Below are 23389 nucleotides of genomic sequence, written 5' to 3' on the forward strand. Positions count from 1 at the left end.
AATCTACGCTGAACACAAAGTCTATGCTGAGTCTACGTTTTCTTTTGAGCTGTTAGCATTATCATCCAGTCTTTGTTTTCTGCAAAGTCTTTCGCAATAGTAGTTTACTTCGCCGCAACTGCCATCGGCCCTTGAACGCACCGCAGCAACCTGCCTGTGAATGAAACCCAGCTCATTCATCTCTTGACTCGTTATTCCCGATTGGCTTCTCTGACCCCTCACGTCATCTTTGGCTTGACTCCCAGACTGCGACACAACGAAAAAAACAACTCATCAACTGACCAAGTAACCAAGTACAGTATTTCCATGTCTCGCTAAACTGGTATATTAGATAAAAATCGATAATGCTATTGAGGGCTAATACGAAGGTGAAATGGATAGATTGATGGTTCATTCTGTCGTGGTTTGCTCAATTTCATACATTGCCATAACTCAATATTCTGCATTTCCAGTATTCCAGATCTTGTTTTCTTTACCGTTCACTTTGTGTGTTTGTGTGTGTGTGTGTGTGCACACTAGATTAGTTTATGTATTAGGTTTTAGTTTAATAAAGTCTTGTTTGTATTCAAAGAGAAGTGTCTTGTACTTCATGCTCATAAAGTTAATGCCTTAAACTGTCTGATCCTGTTACTTGCTTATAAATAGTGTTTACACTAAATTTAGGATATAATTTCGTTGGCCACGAGGTGATATTCCAGAATTGATAAAGACGCAAATTTAAAATATCAATGGACGAATACATTGATTGGGATTTAAATATTAATTCTGTTAGATTACCTAGAGATTAGATCATTATTCCCCTTTTAACCAACAATGAGCTAAAATTCCTACAGGTAAATAACAGAAAATTAAAAAAGTGGCTTATGGTAATTACTGTGGATTTTACATTCCTGTGTTAGATGGCCCATGTGATATTATAAGTGGCATTACTATTCCAATCAAATAACATCCTTTATCCTTTTCTTTGTACTGTCACCACAAAAGCACCAATTGCATACCCAACCTTCCCGGAAGGGGAAGTGCCTATTTGAGAGAGGACTCTTACCAGCTGACGGCAATCTGGTGGTGACGCCAACAGGTGGAGATGCTTAGAGATGCTCCGAACCAAGTGGAGAAGTGGTCACGCACCCCTGTACTTTGGGAAAAGCCATCCATTTTCCCCTCTTCCCCTATAGTTGTTGGGGATGAATACGACTATTTACTTGTGAGAATTTAATCCTCCCAATTTTAACTGCACATGCTGCTGGGGCTTGCCAACACCAAAGTCGGCACTTGGGCTCGGCGGGTACGCTAAGGTGAGATGAATGATACCCCCCACTTTAACAAAAATACACAACCACAAAGCTACAGTAATGGTAACACACAGTCTTTAATTTTAGTATGCCCAGCTATGTAAGTTCCCCTAGACAATGCAGCTGTAGTATTTGTGTGGTAGTTACTGTAGCTGGCAAGTTCGTAATAATTGTAACATGAAAAGAGGCAGTAGTGAGCCCCTTTTAACCAATGCATGTCAGAAGACATACAGTATACGTATAGGCTCTCCACCACTCAAAGGCTCCGTTTCCACCTGGTATTAAGATGTGTTTTTGGTGATTCAGTCACAAGTTTTCAGTGCTAAATACATATGGAAGTGGGGTCAAATCGTTTTATGATCGGATTTAAACTTTGCTGGTTACGAGTGCCTTTTAAAGGAAATAACCATCCGTTTGGAAAATTTGAAAAAGCATATACATACACAAGCACGAGAACTTCACAGATCTTTTTCAGTGTGATGTCTGATATCAACATGCAGGGACAGAGATGAGAAGCACAAACATGTGAAGCACCTTTATTTATACCGGTATTCCACTAAAATTATCAGAGAATTCTGCTCAAAATGTTGCATTTGTGCTATGATTGAATTTCAGCTGCATCTGGGAGAAACACTGTGCCCTGTTTTTTCACGCTTTCTTTGTCTTTTATGGTTTTTTGTTGCAGTTTATTATCATGCAGTAACACACTGACATAGTGATTGATGTATGTCATCATAAATTCAGAGACCCTCCCCACGAAATCCGAACACAAGTGGTCACAGAAGATGCATATGAGATGCATGGTAATACAGTGGAAACAGGAATGCATCTCGGCTGACCACGTGTGATCGGATCACCAAAAACGCAACTGAATACGAGGTGGAAACAGAGCCAATGTGTGATTACTCTGCAGTCTACATAGAAACCAAATTAGCAATGCAAATAGACTGCATTCCTTGCCTCTTCATTTGCTGCTACAGAAGGCCTCAGAGAGTTTGACACTAGACACTAGCATTCTCTCACAGAACAATAAAGTACTGCTGTGACTTCATAATTGTGTGCTTAATCGACATGGGTGCTGTAAAAGTATAACAGTATGTTAACAAATCGTTTTGATCCCATTCGTTACCAAGCCCATCATTTACTTTCAGCAAATTAATCAAAGAGTCATGTTTCCGAAAGTCTTTTAGTTTAGAAGGCTTTTCTTCATTTAAAATGTCTTATATGAGGGAAGAATTAGGCTCCACAGGCAAATGGCTTAGAGACACCACTGTCATGTTTATGTGTTCTGTTCTTGTTTTCATGACTTTTATTTTCAAGTTTAGTCTAAACCCACGACCCCAGACGACCCCAGAGGTCGTTCCTGAGACTCAGTCCATGCCCACGACCACAGAGGTTGCTCCCAAGACTCTGCTCATGTTCACGACCACTGAGGTCTTTTCCCAGTCATCCAGGACTCATAGTCTCGAGCCTACCATGGCTCTGCCTTCTACGGCTTCGCTCCTTGAGCCTCCCATGGCTCCACCTTCCACGACTTTGCTCCACGTCATGACCGCCAAGCGTGAGTTCCACGCCATGTCACAGCCACGCCAGAGTCGGCTCCAGGCCATGTCACAGCCACGCCAGAGTCAGCTCCAGGCCATGTCACAGCCACGCCAGAGTCAGCTCCAGGCCATGTCACAGTGCGGTCTGGAGGGATTCAACCTCCTAGCGCCTCTCAGGAACCTGATGATCAAGTCATGCTTCCCCAAATACCATCTACTGCATCGTGATGAGCCGAAATAGAGGCTACATACACCTTCAGAGTGGAGGGGGACAGCCGCCCCTCCAGCCTCTCCTGCAGGAAGGAAAGCACTGATCCGACTGCACATCTCTGGGGTCTTCGCGTCGGGAAGAACACCACTTGGCGAACAAACGCCACTTCAAGTCATACAGGTGCCTCGTAGAGGGAGCCCTAGCCTGAGTGATCATGTCTACCACTGCGGGTGGGGCCAGACGTGGAGATTCCAGAGGTCTGGTCGCGGGTGCCAGATGGTGTCCCGTCCCTGAGAAAGAAGGTCCTTCTTCAGGGGAATTCACCGGGGGTGGGGGAGGCTGTCGCGAGGAGTGTGAGATCCGAGAACCATGACTGGGTGGGCCAGTAGGGTGCTACTAGGATAATCTGCTCCTCATCCTCCCTGACCTTGCACAGGATCTGTGCAAGGAGGCTCATTGGGTGAAACGCGTGTTTGCGTAGTCCAGGGGGCCAGCTGTGTGCCAGTGCATCTATACCGAGGGGTGCCTCGGTCAGGGTGTACCAAAGCGGGCAGTGGGAGGATTCCCAGGAAGCAGACAGGTCTACCTGTGCTCGACCGAATTGACTCCAAATCAGCTGGATCACCTGAGGTTGGAGTCTCCACTCTCCCCTGAGGGTAACCTGATGTGACAGCGCATCCGCTGCGGTGTTGAGGTCACCCGGGATGTGAGTGGCTCGTAGCGACTTGAGGCGCTGCTGACTCCAGAGGAGGAGACAGTGGGCGAGTTGTGACATGCAGTGGAGTGTAGACCGCCATGGTGGTTGATGTATGCTACCGATACATGCTACCGTCCGGACCGACACGTGCTAGCCCTGGATCAATGGCCAAAACCTCCGCAGGGCAAGCAGTACTGCCAACAACCCTAGGCAGTTGATGTGCCAATGCAGCCGCAGGCCAGTCCAGGAGCCGGTGGTTGTGTGCCCATTGCATACGGCACCCCAGCCTGTCTTGGATGTGTCTGTTGTAACCAAGATGTGCCTGGAGACCTGCTCTAGGGGAACCCCTGCCCCTAGAAATGCAAGGTCGGTCCAAGGGCTGTAGAGGTGGCGACAGATTGGCACCATGCCCATCTTGGGACTCGAGTCTTAAGCCAGTGCTGAAGCGGTCTCGTATGCATCAACCCGTGCGGTGTGGCCACTGCTGAGGATGCCATATGCCCCAGGAGCCTCTGAAAAAGTTTCAGTGGAACCACTGATCTCCATCTGAATGCCTTCAGACAGTTCAGCACCAACTGTGCGCTCTCGTTTGTGAGGAACACTGTCATCGAGACTGAGACCAACTCCAAACTGAGAAAAGAGATGCCCTGAACTGGGGAGAGCTTGCCCTTTTCCTAGTTGACCCGAAGCCCCAGTCGGCTGAGGTGCTGGAGCACGAGGTCCCTGTGTGTGCACAGCAACTCTCGAGAGTGAGCTAGGATTAGCCAGTCGTCGAGATAGTTGAGGATGCGGATGCCCACTTCCCTTAGCGGGGCAAGGGCAGCCTCTGCAACCTTCGTGAAGATGCGAGGGGACAGCAACAGGCCGAAGGGGAGGACCTTGTACTGGTATGCCTGGCCTACGAAGGCAAACCACAGGAAGGGTCTGTGTCGAGGTAAGACCGAGACGTGAAAGTACGCGTCCTACCGCCTCGGCTACTGCCACGAACCAATCTTGATGCCGGACTTTCGCTAGAATGCGTTTTTTCATCAGCATCTTGAACGGGAGTCTGTGCAAAGCCTGGTTCAGTACTCGCAGGTCCAGGATTGGTCGTAACCCACCGCCTTTCTTCGGTACGATGAAGTAAGGGCTGTAGAAGCCTTTCTTCATCTCGGCTGGAGGGACAGGCTCTATCGCGCCCTTGCGCAGAAGGGTAGCAATCTCCGCACGCAAGGTAGCGGCATTCTCACCCTTCACCGAGGTGAAGCGGACGCCGCTGAACCTGGGCGGGCGCCTGGCGAACTGAATCGCGTAGCCGAGTCGGTCGGTCCAGGTCAGCCATCGCGACGGGTTGGAAAGCGCAAGCCATGCACCCAAACACCGGGCGAGGGGGACCAAGGGAATGATCACATCGGACGTACCGGCGGGTGGGGTCTCGTGGCGGGGCAGAGCTCGAGGTGCCACATCGAGGGGACTCGAGCCCCATGGCCATGCTGAGTCCAGGGACATCAAAGCACTTACCTGGCTCCTGCCGCCCACCATAAGATTGGCCGAGGAGGGGGTAGGAGGAATCTCGTCCCCGTAGTCCACTGAACCAATCCCGTGTGGGCGTGTTTGTGCCACAGCTGGGCGCACAGGGGCGGGGGGCCCTCTGCTGGAGCGCCATACCTGCCAGGAGACGAGGGAGCCATTCTTTTGTCAGGCTTTTGGGTGCCGCAGCCTCCTGGGCATGCGGCGACAAAAAATTCTCCTCCCGGCCCTCCACCGGGGGATGGAGTGGTCTGTCGACCAGCCCCAGAGAAGTGGGTCTCCTCACCCCTTGGTCGCCCATCTCGGGGGTGCTTCTAAGCCTTCCTTGGGTTCTTAGCGGCCGGCCGCGAGACGGGTGTCATCTGCTTCCTGCGGAGGGCCGTGCCACGGGGGTGGGCTGCGGTGGAGGCGGTGTTGTTGCTGCAGGAGGACGCCCTTGGCGACGAGCGGACAGGGTGTGGGGTCTTAAGCCACGCCTGGGCAGGATATGTTGTAAAACCTCCGTCTGCTTCTTCACCGCCGAGAACTGCTGGGCAAAGTCCTCGACAGCGTCGCCAAACAGGCCAACCTGGGAATGCACTTCTGGGAAGAAAGGAACGGGGGAGGGGCATGGCCATGGGTGGCACCCTGTGCCCAGGAACCGATCGTTGAGCCACGAGGGTTCAGGGGAGAGTGGAGGGTTCCACTCTAGCCCGAAGCTCGCGGCCGCCCGGGAAAGCATGTCCATCATTTACACGTCGGCGTGAGACTGGGCGACCGTTCCCAAAGGAGGAAGCCGAGCCAAAGCCTCTGCGTCAGACTGGACGAACCCACTCTCCGATGCTGTGCTCGATAACTCATCATCTTCCGGAGCTCCGAACGAGAAGTCGAACTCGCGCTGAGACGAGCCGCCGGTCTCGTGCGAGAGCCCGATCGGGGCAAGTGAGCGTGCTGGGGAATGGGAGGTCCGTGGGGGGATACCCGGTGGAGGTGGTCCCATTGATGTCCCCAAATCGCCCCCAGTGCTAACCGACGCGGCCTCAAACCCGTAGATAGAAGCCACTGGGGTGGCTAGCCGCAACCGCAACGTTGCCATGGTCATGTTGTTGCAATGAGGACATGACTCATCCATGAACGATGTCTCCACGTGGGCAGTGCCCAGACATGTAAGACAGCGATCGTGGCCATCAGAAGCGGAGAGATATCGACCGCAACCAGGAATAACACACAAACTTTAAAAAGATGTTCCGTGTGTGCCGCTCTTTTAGAAAGAAAATATACTCTTTTTAGAATATACTCTTTTAGTTGTTTCTGCCAAAGCGCCCAGGGGCGTTCTCTGCACTCCACGGGTGCAAAGGGGGAGAAGCCGCTGAAATGTGCCATAGAATCCAGCAGACGAGGTGAATGAACTTCGCGGATGAATTCAGCTTCAATGAATAGAACCGCTCGGCTCCGAAGAGAAAATCTGAATGAGTGGTTGCATACCAGCTCCTTTTATACCCGTATGTCTGGAGGAGTGGCATGCAAATTCCACTAGCCAATTCTCATTGGCCTTTTTTAAAAAAAGCAGAGGTGTTTGGGGCTCCCAAGAGTGACCCCTAGTGTCACTACATCGACACAACGTTGAGTGAGTGACAGATAGGGAACCTGTATTAACTGTAGTTTGTTCTTATTATTTATTTATCTATGTATGTAAGTATGTATTTATTTATTTATTTTGTGAAAGCAACAAACACTCAGACAAAATTATTTTCCAATATGTTATTAACATTCTACTTGTTTTATTTTTTTATTATTTGTTCTTCACACATCTATAAGGTTGAATAGAATGAAACAGAACTTATTTAAACCTTTGGGAAATTACTGTAAAAAAGGCTCAAATCAAGAAGCATATTATGAGAAGCATTACATCACTTTGCATTCTCTCATGCCTCCCCCCTACAACCCCGCCATATAAGCACACAGGCAGTGCTTTTTTTCTCGTCACCTCCCTCCAAATTACTGCACAAGAAATTGAAATACACCTGTGGGACAAGTTCCCCGCAGACTGCCTCACAAAAGGTTGGCACTTTAAACACAATTTCTTGTTTGTTTAACTAAAGGCTATGCAGCAAACCAAAGCCTTCTTCCATCCCTTGCCTTGAACAGCCTGATTCATTATGAATGCTCTCAAGCAGAACGCATACTCTTTCCCCAGGTGACAGATAGCAGGTTTACAGTTTGTTTGCTCAAATGGTGAATTGCCTTAATTTCAACTGTGACAGCGAACAGAACTCTGGGCTCTGCTGGTATTTGGAATTGTGGCCAACCTGTAGCCATGAACAATCTATTGCTCAAATAGCCTGGGCTGCATTTCCCAAAAGCATTACTTAAGTTGATCGTAGAGACCATTGGCTTCAATGGTTTCTACGATCTACTTAGGCTTACAGTGCTTTTGGGAAACATAGCCCTGGTTATTTATGAGGTAAATACATTGAACAAAATGTGGTAGCTTTCCAATATAATCTCCAGATGTTTGATGGACAATATATCTCATTAGATGTACGGCTTTATGTTAAATCATGCTTTTGAAATCAATGACTTTTTTTTCCCTCCAATTACTATCACAGTATAATGTAGCAACCTTTTTGCTCTAATTGATTTAGGACATTGATTAAGAAAATCAGTAACAATCCTACTTGATGTTGTTCTTTCACCTTACAATACAGAAAGTATTAAAATAAATTGTCAGCCAGAAGTGAATGCCTACCTCTTGACCTCTAGAAGCTCCTCCCATGGGGACTCTTGGGGCATAAATATAAAATATTTTGGTAATGATAATCTTTTTTAATGTCAAGTGATTGATAAACATATTTTTAATTAAATATGAAAAAAAAAGTTGCATGCAAATTTTTTCATATATAAGCACTTGGTGCCTATAATCTTGGAGCAAATTATACTGATCTTTAAATTCATCTGTGCTAATGTTTTGATTCTCTAGATTAAATTAAAACCTAATCCTGGGAAGAGCAGGATAATTTAATCGAGGGAATCATGATTTTGTAGCTTCGGTGGGGTGGTATGGAAAGGTGAAAGGAGACCGAATTAGTGTGCACAGTTCTGCCCAATATCACAGTGTGATGGTAAGATCAGATGGGAGTCAGTTGACACCTACCCGTAATGAGCACATGGTGTTATTATAGTTTTGGATTTTTAATGTATTATTTATTTCTATTTTATATTCCTTTTGTCATTACAATTTAGTTTCGTTTTCATTAGTTTTCACAGTTTGTCTGTTAGTATTAGTTTCGTTTTCGTTTTCTCAGTGTTTTTAGTTTCAGTTTAGTCATTTAGTCATTTAGTTATTTTAGTTTTAGTATTTTTTTATGGCTGCCAAAGCTGAGCGTTTACTGGTGTAATTTAAAAAGTCTAACATCATTACGTTTTTCTGGGCAGTCTTGTGTTATGTTTATCTAGTGGTATTTTCATGTTTAATGTGAATTGTAAATGTTGCAAATTTTATAAAATAGGGTGAATATGGGCAAAGCAACAAAAGACATTTAAGATTGATCCACATTGTATCCATATGTATTTCATTAAATGATTATAAATCATTATTAAACTAATCTTTGAGGCGTAAACAATTAAAGGGATAGTTCACCCAAAAAGTTCTCTAAACATTTACTCAACCTCATGCCATCCCAGATGCAAATGACTTACTTTCTGCTGCTGAACACAAATTAAGATTTTTAGAAGAATATCTCAGCTCTGTAGGTCCTCACAATGCAAGTCAATAGGGGCCAAAACTTTGAAGCTCCAAAAAGCACATACAGGCAGCATAAAAGTTATGCATATGACTCCAGTGATTTAATCCATGACTTTAGAAGTGATATGATAGGTGTGAGTGAGAAACAGGTCAATATTTAAGTCATTTTTTACTGTAAATCTTGGCATCAGCTGTCTCCTTGGCAATCATGATTTCAAGCTCATTTATATTTCCCAGTGCCATCTAGCAATCTGCGAACTGTACTAGTAAGTGTAATCGAGCTTAAAATCATGATTGTTCCTATAGACTGCTGTTGCAAGATGTGCAGTGAAAAAGGAGTTACATGTTAGTCTGTTCTCACCCAAAACAGATTAGAAAACTTCAGAAATCATGGATTAAACCACTGGAGTTTTATGGTTGACATTTATGCTGCCTTTCTGTGCTTTTTATAGCTTCAAAGTTTCAGACCCTATTCACTTGCATTGTATGGACCAACATGGCTGAAATATTCTTCAAAACATTTTCATTTGTGTTCAGCTGAAGAAAGAAAGTCTTATACATCTGGGATTGCCTAAGGGTGAGTAAATGATAAGAGTTGAAATTTTTGCGTCAACTATTCCTTTATCTTTATGAGGTTTAAAATTGATGATTTTCCTTTGGGATGTGTGGCAGAACTTATTTCATGACCACTGGTGGGAAAAGCAATGGTAAAGAAAATGACAAATTTGAGGTAAATCTAGTTAAGATTATAAACAAGTAAAAGTTAACTTAATGTTATGATGTGAAAGTGTAGACGAAAATATTAAAATGTATTTCAAATATATATATATTTCTAGAGAATAATTTTTCCTCTGTCCCTCTTTACCAGCAGGCCCTGCTGCTTAAACACATCTGGGGTTTGGTCAAAAGAGGATCTTCAAAGGTTCTACTTCTCAGTATTTTTTTTTTTTTTTCAATTACATTTTTTTTTTTTATTGATTCGTAGACATATAACAAAGAAAAAACACAACATATATACACTGAATCAACATTTAACCCCCACAATTACCAACCCCACCCTGACCCCCAACAAACACCCCTGTGGTCACAAATAAGAATACACACACACATACACACACGCACACACACACAAAAAAAAAAAAAGAAAAAAAGGAAAACAAAAAAGAAAATATAATTATAATATAATTAAAACTAAACTTCTCTTTCAAACAAATCCCAAAACCCCAGCCTTCTGCTTGACACCTCCTCAAAAGCTGCCACCCTCCCCATCTCCGCACACCACTCTGGAAATGAGGGCGCTCCATCCAACTTCCATCCCCTAAACACATTTCGCCTGCGAAATTTTTTATATGCTTATCCCCCAAATTTAGGACCGCCCCATCACACAAAATACAGAGTCTGGGGCAAAATGTAATTTGAGTGCCCAAAATATCACATATAAAACTCCAGAAACTTCAACCAAATTCTTGGATCTTAACACACCCCAAAAAAACATGGGTTGTGTCTCCATCTTCTGATTGGCATCGCCAGCAGGTGGGTGTGTCTTTAATACCAAGACTATACAATCTAGAAGGAGTCCAATAGAATCTATGTAAAATCTTGAATTGCATAAGGTGAACTCTTGCATCTCTAGATGCAGACTTGACATTTTTTTAGACTCCTAGCCCACACTCCCTCCTCCAATACCAAGTTTAAATCTTTCTCCCATAATCTCTTGATAGAATTTAAAGCTCTGACCCCCAGACTCTGAATTAGCAGGGAGTAATACACTGTCTCATGACCTTTTCCAAAAGCAGTAATCACCTCTCCCAGAGTATCTGCCGCTTTAGAGGGGTGTGTGCTACTCCCAAAAAACAATACAGAGCAGGTGGCACAGCTGTAAATACCTATAGAACTGAGATCTGGAAATCCCAAAATGTTGAACCAAATTTTCAAAAGATCTCAACATTCCACTCTCATATATGTCACCGAGTGTAGTATCCCCCTCCTCACAATCCACTCTGACCAGCAGAAAGGGGACTTATTAATACATAATTTAGGGTTCAGCCATATGCTTGAGGCAATATTTAAATAAATGTCCGAATTAAACACTCTGGACACTTTTGTCCATACAGAGTGCAAATGTGAGATAACGGGGTGTAACTTAACTTCTCTGATTAGTTTGATAGGCTTTGCAATGGCGAAATAGGGGCAAGAACTTCCTGTTCAATGCAAAACCAGGGAGGGGCTCTCTCAGGCGGAAGCGACCAATGAGCCAAATGTCTGAGACCGAATGCATAATAATAAAACAAAATCTTAGGTAGGCCTAGCCCACCTTTGTCAGTCAGCCTATGTAACTTATTAAAATGTAATCTATGCTATCAAATTGCTTGAAATAAGAGAGGGGTCATCTACAGGGAGAGACTGTAGCAGGTAGTTAAATTTTGGAATACAATTCATTTTAATAACATTAACCTTCCCAATCATAGATAAATGTAATGAAGCCCACCTGCCCACATTGCTCAAAAACCTTTTTATTAAAGGGTCAAAATTAACTCTAACTAAATCAGACAAATTTGCTGGGAATAAAATGCCCAAATACATAATGCCCTGTTTGGGCCAATGGAAGGTGCCGGCCGAAAAGCCGTTACTAGGCAGTATGCTGTCAAAGCCAAAGCTTCGTATTTAGACCAATTGACTCTGTATCCTGAGAACTTAGAAAAGGAATTAATAATTCTGTGGAGGCAAGGCATAGATCTAATGGGGTCGGAGACGAATAATAAAATATAATCTGCATGAAGCAAAAGCTTATGTGCCATACCTCCTGCCACCACCCCTGGAAAATCATCTTCCCTTCTTATCGTGGCTGCTAATGTTTCCAGGTAAAACAGAACAATAATGGAGAAGAGGGCAACCCTGCCGGATGCCCCTGTCCAGAGCAAAATAATCTGAAATTAATCCATTTGTTTGTACCACCGCTATCGGGTGTCTATAAAGTAACTTAATCCATCCAATAAAAGTATTCCCAAACCCGTATATTTCCAAAATCTTAAAGATAATCCCATTCTAACATATCAAACGCCTTTTTGGCATCAAGTGAGATGGCAGCAACCGGAGTCTGATCATTCGCCACTGACCACATGATATAGATGAAATGCCTAATGTTATCAGAAGAGCTGTGGCCCCGAATAAACCCCACCTGATCTAAATGTATAAGAGATGTTATAACTTAATCGGTTAGCCAGAATTTTTGACAATATTTTTACGTCTAGCTGGATCAGGGAAATTGGACGGTAACTCTTACACTCGCTTGGATCTTTGCCCTTTTTAAGAATCAGACTGAACCGGGCTTGTGTCATGGTTGGCGGAAGCTTTCCATTTTTTAATGATTCCGTATAAACTTCTAACAAAAGTGGAGACAGTTCTGTAGCATAATATCTAAAAAAATTCAGCGCCAAAGCCATCTGGCCCCAGAGCCTTGCCCGTAGGCATGGCCTTAATTACCTCACCAAGCTCCTCCAAGGTTATCTCAAAATCAAGATAATTTTTTTGCTCAGTTGTCAGTTTAAGAAGTTCTAATGGTTCCACAAAGTTTTTAATATCTTCATCAGTAGATGCTTTATATATCTAGCCAAAAGCTTCCCTGCTTTGTCCCCCGACTCAAAGTATGACTGTCTCTACCTGAATATCCAAAACTCCACCTTCCGCGACAAATTAGTATTATATCTGTATTTCAATCAGGTCAATTCTCTGAGAACATCAGATGACATTCGGCACTTCAGCTCTGCCTCGGCACTTTTAATATTCCCTTCCAACTCCACGAGTTCTCGTGCTTTGAATGTTTTGATGAATGAGGCATATTGTATAATCTGACCCCTAAGAACCGCCTTATGTGCCTCCCAAGCCACGCCCACAGAGGATACTGAGGACCAGTTGGTCTCCATATAAACATTGATTTCAGCCTTTAACATTTGTTGGAAGTCAGGATTTTGCAAAAGGGATACATTAAAGCGGCAACTATATGATTTCTTTTTCTCCGTATGTGGCAACATCTCTAAACTCACCAGGGCGTGATCTGAGACTAAGATGTTTCCAATTGAGCAATCAACAACAGATGAAGCCATGGAACTTGATGCCCGGAGAGTAGCCGAAGACTCAAAGGGCCAGGGTGGAGCCGATGGCAGGGAGGACCAAGGCGGTGCTGGAGGCTCAGAGGAGCAAGGTGGAGCTGGGGGATCGGAAGACTGAGGCGGAGCCGGTGGGACTGAGGACCAAGGTGGAGCCATAGGGAAGGAGGTCCCCGGTGGAGCTGACAGATCGGAGGGACAAGGCGCAGCCAGAGGATCGGAGAGCCAAAGCGGAGCCAGGTGACCGACAGACCAAGGAGGAACCGGAGGGACAAGGGACCCCGACAAAGCCGACAGGCTGAAGGACTGCAGTGGAGCCGAGGGAACGCAGAACTGAGGCAATGTCGAGGGACCGACAGGCCAAGGCGAAGTCCAGGGCTTGGAGGGTCCAGGCGGGGTCAGAGGGCCGAAAGTTCCCCTTGCCTGCTCAGGAGAACTAAGGGTGGGTATAAGGGTGTGAACCATCTCCAGGTCCAACTGCTCAGGTGTGGCTGAGACGTGGCATGGAGCAGACTGAGGCGTTGCTGTGACATGGCATGGAGCAAAAGATGGCGCTAGCTCAGCAACCATGATGAGGAACTCTAGCTTGGCGGCCATGACGTGAAACTCTGGCATGGCGGCGGCCATGTCGTGGAACTCTGGCTTGGCGGCGGCCATGTTGTGGAACGCTGGCTCGGCGGCGGCCATGACGTGAAACTCTGGCTCGGCGGCGGCCATGTTGTGGAACGCTGGCTCGGCGGCGGCCATGACGTGAAACTCTGGCATGACGGCGGCCATGTCGTGGAACGCTGGCTCGGCGGCGGCCATGTCGTGGAACTCTGGCATCGGCGGCGGCCATGTCGTGGAAATCTGGCTCGGCGGCGGCATGACGTGGACCTCTGGCTCGCCATCCACCTCCCCCACAGTGAACTTGGAACCAATGATCTGTAGGGCGAGAACAATATATTGAGCCAGGCTGAGGGAACTGCGACCACCAGGCATCAAGGAGGAGATCGGCTCTCTTAACCCCACCCTAAAAATGTCCTTGAGGGTGACCACATTAAAATCCACCTGGCTGGCCAGAGCGCAAAATTCCTCTACGTACTCCTCCAGGGGACGATTCCCCTGACGTAGCCGTATGAGTCGAACTGCAGGTTCATTATTCGGTCAAGTATACTGTAACGTGTGCTGGCTGCTGGCAATGATGATGACGATGATGTGAAGATGAAGAACCCAAGTGCAGTTTATTTACAAACGTGATAACCAGTAACTAACTACAAACGTAAAACATAAACATGAACTTGACTATAAGATAACTTGACTATAAACATGACTTGACTATGCACATACACATTCAATACTTGACAAATGACAAGGGTGAACATGAGGGCTTAAATACATGGACATGGGGGAACATAAACCAATGAACAAACAGAACTGATAACAAGCTAATTAAACAATAAACCAATGAAAACATGACACATGAACATGGAAGGAAAACAGGAATGGCATGACAAGGGAAACAGGAACTAAGCATTTCAAATGAAAAGACATGAATCAACAAAATACACATGACAGTTGTAAAGAAACAACACAGGATACAAAAATACCTTTTTGAGGTTTTATTCTGATGGCTGTTTAAATAAATAAATAAAAAAACAGCAGTCAATGTATTTAAAAAAGAATATTGATAAGTTTAGCAAAATTAAGCATGATAGAATGAAAAAACGGTAATGAAATAAGGTACAATGAAATACAAAAATGAAATGTGTTTCAATGAAAAACAGTAGAGGCTAATGTCAAAAGAAAATACAAACAGGGCATTAGCCTACCCATATGCTTCGGCATACATCACCTTAATACTTGCTTATATCATTCTCAGCATTTTATGTATTCAACACTTGCTCAAATCACCCAAAGCATCTTGCCTATTTTTTTAACCAGGCTTTAAGGACATGTACAACAGTTTGAACCAATAGAATTCTCATATTTTCACATTTAACAAGTTACACTTATTTGGAAAACACTCTGGGATATAAATAATTAAATAAGATATGATTAATACTAAATATAAATACCCAGTTCTTGCACATGTGCACAAACGTGGTCAAACTCAACTTCTAACATACGACCCTTCTGAACACACATTCGATGCAATTTATAGGCATTTTGTGTAAAATTCAATATTTACCCAAATAATTGTCAACTGATGAACAAAACAGGGAGCTCTCTTGCACAACGTTTGTTTTCACATCTCTAACACAAGACAGTACCAGAAGAGGGTGTTGCAAAACTCTTAAATGGGTCACATCCAATTAATGACTAGAGTTAAATTACATGGAATTTCTCCACTTGGCTACAGATACAAAATGCATGGTTAAATAAATAAATAAATAAAAACACCAGACTAATTGAACTGCAGCTCATCGACATTATACTGCAGCCCAATATAATTTCAAACAGAAGTCTAAACCTGCTGATTTCGGAGAGCTTGTGATTTTTATACACAAATTCAATGAGTTCAACTGAGCAAATTCCAATTATGTAGAATTGATGAGAAAATTAGAAACATAATTAGAGTATTGTTGACATGGTGCATGGTACACATCTTTGCTTTTCACAATTGGATAAATAGCCAATTTTATTTTTTTTTTCCACAGTGTTTTGACAGTCACTTTGAAATATTAACTACTTTTACTAGAAATAACATTTAAACTACTAACTCTAGATTATTCCTTGCTCTAATCTGGACCCATTTCCCATAAGCATCATAAGCATAAATAGATTTACAGGCTGTTTCCCCAAATTATGATTCCTGTAACTTAAGTATTTGTCATACTGAAGAAATACAAATGCTCTGGAGGAATTGTAGCGCACTAAGCGCATCGTAAAGAGACCGACTAATGCAGCCACATGAATTTACGATGCTTACTATGTATATTGTGCTCAACATGACTAATATATAATAATGCTACACAAATATTTTACTGTATATGTTAAACAGAAAGCTACATTTATAAAGTTACAATGACAAACAATTCTATAAGGTATGGCTTATGCGTAAGGCCATTTTGAGAAATGTAAAAAGGAAAGAACATTTGTAACCTGTACTTTGCATTGCCTATATTATTTCTAAAAACAGACACATACTGTAAATAAAGTAAAAAAATAACAATAATCACATGCACCTGTTTATTCATTCAGTCATTGGATGACACATGAGACATTCCTCTACTCCAAAAGGCTGTATGTCTGCAGGATCCTGCCATCTGAAGATTAACGCCTTCATACAGTACATGCTGCCCACATTCATCCTCTGGTACTGTCAATGTACAGTCATGTGTCTGTACCTCTGTAACACCCAGAACAAATAAAATAAAAAATAAATTAAAATAAAACAGGTGCCCCGTCTTGTATATTATTTTTGCCATAATTAATGTTACCTATGATCATGGTTGGAAGGGTTACTTTTGAAATGTATTCAACTACAGATTACAGAATACATGCTGTAAAATGTCATTTGTAACGTATTCCGTTAGATTACTCAAAGTCAGTAACATATTCTAAATACTTTGGATTACTGCTTCAGCACTGGTAGATTTTTTCACTTGTTTTGACTATAAAAACTCTGCCAGTACAGTAAGACAAAATACACGTTAAAAATACATTCTCTGAAAAACCTAAATATCTTATGCAGTGTTGTTTCTAAAACAAGATCAATCAAATTGATCTTGTTTAAAGGATTTTTGATATTTTTTACAGGAAAACAATACAAAAATTATTATCAAGAATATGATTTTTGCCCTAATATCAAAGGTCTTACTAGAAAAAAGAAATTATGATCCAACATGAATATTCTTAATAAAAAAATATGATCGTGCTTGGTAACGTACATGTAAAATGGCTAGAAATAGCATTTTAGCTTAGCGTAAAGCTGACAATTTACACGAGGTTTATTTCTATTTCCTCTGTTCCAAACTTATTTCAAACTTACTTCTCTGCCTGCTTGTATGAATGTAACACATAAGAAAGTGTTTCACTGCTGCTCAAATGCACTTTGGATCACATCATTTATATGTATAAATTTTTCCATCTGAAAGGACTAAATATTAAATGAAACAAATGACAATAAAATGCAAAGTAATCTCTACAGTAATCAAAATACTTTTTGAATGTAACTTTATTCTAAATACCAATGATTTAAATTGTAACTGTAGTGGAATACAGTTACTTATATTTTGTATTTTAAATACGTATTCCTGTTGCATGTTACTCCCCAACCCTGCCTATGATGCCCAGCGAAGCTCAATTTGTTCAGTTTATGAGCTGCTTCAGAATACTTTAAGAGGCCATCCGATGCAGTGTTTCACCAGGTGTAAATCACATTCTTCGCAAAGTAGTCCTGCCATATTTATGAAGACTGTCAACAATAAAAGGTTCAACAATGTGCTGGAGATTTTATTGGCACTGTCAGAGTTACTTAAGCTATTTTAATTCGTCCTCAAATATAACACCAAAGAGTGCCCACAGTAAATCATTTAGGATTACCTTTTTTTTTTTCAAGAATGGAATACTAGTAAAAACAGGCCTGATGATTGAAGTAATTAAATTACCTTGTGAGTGATAAAATGTATTTGAAAACTTCAAAGCAAAACAACCATGCAAACAACAGCAATTATTACACAGATAATGCTGATATAGCATAAAAAAGGGCTCTCTTAATTGAATATGTAGTAATTAGTTTGATGTTGTCTTTTAAATCCAGCCCAGAGCTGCCGGGTGTAATTACTCCCTTTTCCAGACGCTGTTACAGTTCCACTCCAGGCTATAGCAGCAGAAAACAATTCAATGTTTACATATACATTGCAAATTTGGGCCTAACTGAAAGACTAGAAATACTTTACATTTAATAAATGTTCACCACGATTGCTTATATATTGCTAATTTATAGATATATTCATAATGCTATTTAAAACGCATAGTCCCTACATTGTGAGTTACAGTTCAGCATTCAGTGCCCCATTCAATAGAGACTTTGTTCAAATCCCCGGTGAGATGATATCTTCCTCTTTAGTTTTTTAGCTCATGCACATAACACACATATACGTGATGTGGTGAACTGCCCCCCTGGGACAGATGTAGTGCTAAAAAAGAGAGAGTCTTTTGATTAGCTCCATTTAATAATGTTTATTGTGTTCTATCATCCATCTAACATGAAAATGTATGCATATTTTTGCATTTCAAATTTATTAGTGGCTTTGTATATTCACTAAACTTGCTAACTCTGTACATAATAATCTCAAATGCAGTCGTGATAAAAACCCAAATTTTTTGCTTTAGTGAACATAATTTTGTACTTCATTCTCAGACTCCAGTTTTAATGCATTCTAGTGTCTGAAGTGTAATGGGCAGCTCATGCAGGCTCGTCACCTTCATTACAGATCTTTATGAGACATGGGCAGTATTGTGTGGGGGAATGCAGGCATCATTTATGACCTCATTCCAACCTTGGCCTGGGAGTGAGGCAGTAAGACACAGTAAAACAACTCTGTGACGGAAACCTGAAGAACGCTGGCTTTACTCCAGCTGGAGGGGCCAGGTAATGTCACAACAATAAACAGAATCTAAACAAGCAGGGGCACAAAAGCCAACTTGTACCAGCAGAGAGGCTCTCCTAACAAAATGACAAGGGATGAGAACCACAAACTTGCCACACATGCTCTTAGGTGAGTAAATGATTATGTATATGTTTGCAGAGAGTGACGTATTGCTGTAAAATGGTCTCAGAACAGCCTGAAAAGCACCTTATTTTCATCCTAAATCCGTATACAACTCCTGAAGGCAGCATTTTCCAGCTTTCGAATGCAGCCAGTGTGTGCCACAATTCAATCCCATTGGATGAATTTGACGGAAGGGGCAAGACAGATGTGTCTGTACTTTGAGGCAGCATTACACTATTGCAAAACACAATGTTTTCACCTACACTGTGGAATTATCTGTTGAAGCTCCTCTGTTGTTCTTTTTTTTAGAAAGACAATTATTTATACCCTTTTCTACACTGAATATAAAGTTCCTTATCTGTCACTCACTCGATGTTGTGTCAATGTAGTGACACTAGGGGTCACTCTTGGGAGCCCCAAATGAGAATTGGTGAGTGGAATTTGCATGCCACTCCCCCGGACATAGGGGTATAAAAGGAGCTGGTATGCAACCGCTCATTCAGATTTTCTCTTCGGAGCCGAGCGGTTGTATTCAGTGCATTGAATTCAATTCCCTCCAAAGACGCACCTCAAAACTGCTGGATTTATGGCGCATTTCAGCGGCTTCTCCCCCTCTGCACCCGTAGAGTTCAGAGAACGCCCCTGGGCACTTTGGCAGAGTGAAAATAAGAGAGTATATTCTAAAAGAGTATATTTTCATTCACAAAAAGAGTGGCACACACACGGAACGTCTTTTTAAAGATGTATTTCCGTTTGTGTGTTATTCCTGGTTGTGGTCGTCATCTCTCCGCTTCTGATGGCCACTATCGCTGTCTTACATGTCTGGGCACTGCCCACGCAGAGACATCGTTCGTGGATGAGTCATGTCCTCATTGCGAGAACATGACCATGGCAACGTTGCGGTTGTGGCTTGCTTTCGTAAGAAAGCATGCCACCCCAGCGGCTCCCCACACCGGTCCTTCTACCTACGGGTTTGAGGCCACGTCGGTTAGCACTGGGGGCGATTTGGGGACAACAATGGGACCACCTCTGCCGGGTATACCCCCACGGACCTCCCATTCCCCAGCATGCTCGCTTGCCCCGATCGGGCTCTTGCACAAGACCAGTGGCTCGTCTCAGCGCGAGTTCGACTTCTCATTCAGAGCTCGGGAAGATGATGAGTTATCGAGCACAGCATCGGAGAGGGGGCTCATCCAGTCTGACGCAGAGGCTTCAGCTGCACTTCCTCCTTCGGGAACGGTCGCCCAGTCTCACGCCGACGTGGAAATGACGGACATGCTTTCCAGGGCGGCCGCGAGCGTCGGGCTAGAGTGGAACCCTCCATTCTCCCTTGAACCCTCGCAGCTCGACAATTGGTTCCTGGGCTCGGGACGCCGCCCATGGCCACGCCCCGCCCCTTTCTTCCCGGAAGTGCATGAGGAGCTGACAAGATCGTGGGAGGCACATTTTACTGCCTGATCCTGGTCTTTCAGCTACTAGTAAACTGCTCTCATGACTGCTGAGAAAATATATGTTGGGGTTCCTCCACAGGTGTCTCCTGTCCACTTCTTAAAATAAACAGATTGGAGTCAAAGAATAGGAATGGTGACATGTATGGAATGTACTGGCCACTCCTTGGTAGATGATATGTATATAAGCAGGTGCAAATCGAGTTGTTGTAGTTGTTGTGATGGGAACAACTCGGCTTTTTTATCTCTGATAATAAAGTCTATCTTCTGGCATCAAAACCCAAGACTTCAATAGTGATGTTTCACAGAGGTGGCAGAAGCCACAACAGCAGCCAGCCGCTAAGAACCCGAGGAAGGCTTCGAAGCGCCCCCGAGACGGGCGAACCGGGGCGAGGAGACCCACATCTCTGGGGCTGGTTTTCAGACCACTCCATCCCCCAGTGGAGGGCCGGTCGGAGAAAATTTTGTCGCCGCATGCCCAGGAGGCTGCGGCACCCAAAATCCTGACAAAAGAATGGTTCCCTCGTTTCCTGGGTCACATATCCAGTGTGCACGGCCGTCGTCATGACCACCGTCCACCGTCCCATTCTGGCAGGTATGGCGCTCCAGCGGTGGACCCCCCGCCTCTGTGCGCCCAGCTGTGGCACAAACACGCCCACACAGGATTGGTTCCAGTAGACTACAGGGACTAGATTCCTCCTCCCCCCTCCTCGGCCAATCTTATGGTGGGCGGCAGGAGCCAGGTAAGTGCTTCGATGTCCCTGGACTCAGGATGGACACGGGGCTCGAGTCCCCTTGACGTGGCACCTCAAGCTCTGCCCTGCCGCGAGGCCCAACTGTCGGTACGTCCGACGTGATCGTTTCCTTGGTTCCCCTCACCCAGAGTTTGGGCACATGGCTCGTGCTTTCCAACCCGTCGCGATGGCTGACCCAGACCGTTTGACTCGGCTATGCAATTCAGTTCACCAGGCGCCCGCCCAGGTTCAGCGGCATCCGCTTCACCTCGGTGAAGGGCGAGAACACCGCGACCTTGCGTGCGGAAATCGATACCCTTCTGCGCAAGATAGAGCCTGTTCCTCCAGCAGAGATGAAGAAAGGGTTCTACAGCCCTTACTTCATCGTACCAAAGAAAGGCGGTGGGTTGCGACCAATCCTGGACCTGCGAATACCAAACCGGGCTTTCCACAGACTCCCGTCCAAGATTCTGATGCAAAAACGCACTCTAACGAGCATCCGGCATCAAGATTGGTTCGTGGCGGTAGACCTGAAGGACGCATACTGCCACGTCTTGGTCTTTCCTCGACACAGACCCTTCCTGCGGTTTGCCTTTGAAGGCTAGGCATACCAGTACAAGGTCCTCCCCTTCAACCTGTCCTTGTTCCCTTGCGTCTTCACGAAGGTTGCAGAGGCAGCCCTTGCCCTGCTAAGGGAAGTGGGCATCCGCATCCTCAACTATCTCAATGACTGTCTAATCCTAGCTCACTCTCGAGAGTTGCTGTGTGCACACAGGGACCTCATGCTCTGACACCTCAGCCGACTGGGGCCTCAGGTCAACTGGGAAAGGAGCAAGCTCTCCCCGGTTCAGAGCATCTCTTTTCTCGGTTTGGAGTTGGATTCAGTCTCGATGACAGCGCGCCTCATGAACGAGATGCTGAACTGTCTGAAGGTGTTCAGACGGAGTACAGCGGTTCCACTGAAACTTTTTCAGAGGCTCCTGGGGCATATGGCATCCTCAGTGGAGGCCACACCGCTGGGGTTGATGCATATGAGACCGCTTCAGCACTGGCTTCAGACTCGAGTCCCGAGACCATCACGCTGATCTGTCGCCGCCTCTTCAGCCCTTGGACCGACCTTGCATTTCTACGGGCAGGAGTTCCCCTAGAGAAGGTCTCCAGGCACATCGTGGTTACAACAGTCTCCTCCTCTGGAGTCAGCAGTGCCTCAAGTCGCTACGAGCCACTCACATCCTGGGCGACCTCAACACTGCAGCGGACGCGCTGTCATGTCAGGTTACCCGCAGGGGAGAGTGGAGACTCCACCCTCAGGTGGTCCAGCTGATTTGGAGTCGATTCGGTTGAGCACAGGTAGACCTGTTTGCTTCCCGGGATCCTCCCACCCCTCAGTATAGATGCGCTGGCACACAGCTGGCCCCCTGGACTACACAAATATGCATTTCTCCCAGTGAGCCTACTTGCACAGACCCTGCAAGGTCAGGGAGGACGAGGAGCAGGTCGTCCTAGTAGCAACCTACTAGCCCACCCAGATGTGGTTCTCGGATCTTATGCTTCTCGCGACAGCCCCCTGCCCCCCCCCCCCCCCGACGAATTCCCCTGAAGGAGGACCTTCTTTCTCAGGAACGGGGCACCATCTGGCATCCGCAACCAGACCTCCGGAATCTCCACATCTGGCCCCTGGACGGGATGTGGAAGACCTAAGTGGCCTACCACCCGTGGTGGTAGACACGATCACTCAGGCTAGGGCTCCCTCTACAAGGTGCCTGTATGCCTTGAAGTGGCGTCTGGCGTCTAAGAGGTGTTCTTCCCGACGCGAAGACCCCAGAGATGTGCAGTCGGATCGGTGCTTTCCTTCCTGCAGGAGAGGCTGGAGGGGCGGCAGACCCCCTCCACCTTGAAGGTGTATGTAGCCACTATTTCGACTCATCATGATGCAGTAGATGGTAAGTACTTTGGGAAGCACGACTTGATCATTAGGTCCCTGAGAGGCGCTAGGAAGTTGAATCCCTCCAGACCACACCTCGTCCCCTCGTGGAACCTCTCTGTAGTCCTTTGGGTTCTACAGGGAGCTCCCTTTGAGCCCTTGGAGTCAGCTGATCTTAAGGCACTCTCTTTAAAGACTGCCCTCCTGAATGTGCTCACTTCCATCAAAAGGGTATGGGACCTGCAGGTGTTCTCTGTCAGCGAATCGTGCCTGGAATTCGGTCCGGGTTACTCTCACGTGATCCTGACACCCCGACCGGGCTATGTGCCCAAGGTTCCCACAACCCCTTTAAGGGATCAGGTGGTAAACCTGCAAGCGCTGCCCCAGGAGGAGGCAGACCCAGCCTTGCCATTGCTGTGTCCAGTGCAAGCTTTATGCATCTATTTGGATGGCACACAGAGCCTTAGAAGCTCTGAGCAGCTCTTTGTCTGCTTTGGTGGA

This window comes from Myxocyprinus asiaticus, chromosome 1 (assembly GCF_019703515.2).
Source record: "Myxocyprinus asiaticus isolate MX2 ecotype Aquarium Trade chromosome 1, UBuf_Myxa_2, whole genome shotgun sequence".
Classification (NCBI taxonomy): domain Eukaryota; kingdom Metazoa; phylum Chordata; class Actinopteri; order Cypriniformes; family Catostomidae; genus Myxocyprinus; species Myxocyprinus asiaticus.